We start from the raw sequence: 1,606 nt of genomic DNA on the forward strand, positions 1-1,606 counted from the left end.
GTGCTGGGATTAAAGGCGTGCGCCCCCATGCCCGGCATGTGTTACTTTTTATACAGACAGTATAACTGTGTAGCCCTGACTGACTTGGAACTCTTAACCCTGCTTTCTTAGCCTCCCATATACTGGGACTCCTGGTGTACACTACAGTAACAGGTCTGGGTTTTCCTCTTTATTGAAACAAGGATGGTTTGACTTCCCCCTTTCTGATTCATACACCTGTCATTGCCTTTGCTTGCATAATTCTCTGGCCAATAGTTTAATATTCAAGAAGAGTAGTGAATAGTCACCTAATGGGTTTTTTTTTTTCTGGTTTTTGAGACAATGCATTCAGGTTTTGCCCCCTTCATTTAGAATGTTATTACAAATTTATGTCTGTCATACAAACCTTTACTGTGTTAATGTATGATTCTCCTGTGCCTATATATATATACATATATATATATATATATATATATGTATATATATATATATATATATTTCTGGGTGATCTATTTGTGATATCAGAGTAATGAAGCCACATACCGTTATTTTGTTTAAACATTTTTGCCCAGTACTCTTGTTTTGAAAAATGTTCAGCTCATTTATATTTATATGAGACATTCTTTATGTGATATACTCTTTATTTATATGTAGATATCTTTTGGGTGAGTAGTCAACTGGAAAAAGTTATATTGAGAAATAATTATATTAACTCAATATATCTAATCCTCTTCTAGCAATGCCATTCCCCTCATTTATATTTCCCTTAGCATTTTTGAGAGGAAAAAAATAAAATCTTTTTTCATTATCATAGTAGATTATTCTTGATAGTTTTTTCAAAATATTTAAGATTGCCTATAAGATACCAAGTACAAGCTTTCCAAAGTCTTCTATGAGCAGTCAAAGAGGATGTGCACAGTTTTCTAAGAAAGAACTTGGGAGATGAAGTCATAGCCCTGTATTATCTGTCAGATCAGGTTACTGGAGACTAATCCTCTAGATCGTATTTTCTTTCTGATCAAATAGGATCCTTCTGATAAGCATGTCAGAAGTTTGGAGACATTTAGAAAGACAATGGGAATTAAACAAGTAGTGTATTGCTATCATAAACAAGAGCACTGAGCCCCTCTCCACAAGTACGCTGGTGAAATCCTTCCAATTTCCAGGCTCCACACTCCCAGGGAATGTTGATTTTGTTTTTAATGCATGTACATGGTTGCATATGTTTGCACAAGTACAAATGCACATTTGTACATATGCATGCATGTATATGGAAATCATAATGTCACCTTGGATGTCATCCCTTGGGAATCTTGTCCATCAGGCTTTTTGCCTGAAGCCTGCCAATTGTCCTAGATTGGCTAACAACTATGTACCCAGAATCCACCTGTCTCCACCTCCCCAGTACTAGCATTATAAGTGTGTCCCACCATTACTCTCTAGATAGCGATGCTAACTCTGTTATGGATACTGACTAGTGAGGGTTGTTTTGTTTCATTTTGTTTCGCTTTTAAAGACAGAACCAGAAACTTACTATGTAAGACTGGCCTTAAACTCAAGGAGATCTGGGGGCTGGTGAGATAGCTCAGTGGGTAAGAGCACCCAGCTGCTCTTCTGAAGGTCCAGA

At 36.8% G+C, this 1,606-nt stretch overlaps 2 protein-coding genes across 2 annotated transcripts in view; both read left to right on the plus strand.

Moving 5' to 3' along the window:
• LOC110336303 (zinc finger protein 709-like) overlaps positions 1-1,606 on the plus strand; it is a 7,515-nt gene that overhangs the window by 1,822 nt on the left and 4,087 nt on the right. The gene's annotated exons all lie outside the window — the stretch shown is intronic.
• Positions 1-1,606, plus strand: part of LOC110336288 (zinc finger protein 709-like) — a 23,441-nt gene that overhangs the window by 1,803 nt on the left and 20,032 nt on the right. The gene's annotated exons all lie outside the window — the stretch shown is intronic.

Source organism: Mus pahari, chromosome 19 (genome assembly GCF_900095145.1).
Source record: "Mus pahari chromosome 19, PAHARI_EIJ_v1.1, whole genome shotgun sequence".
Classification (NCBI taxonomy): domain Eukaryota; kingdom Metazoa; phylum Chordata; class Mammalia; order Rodentia; family Muridae; genus Mus; species Mus pahari.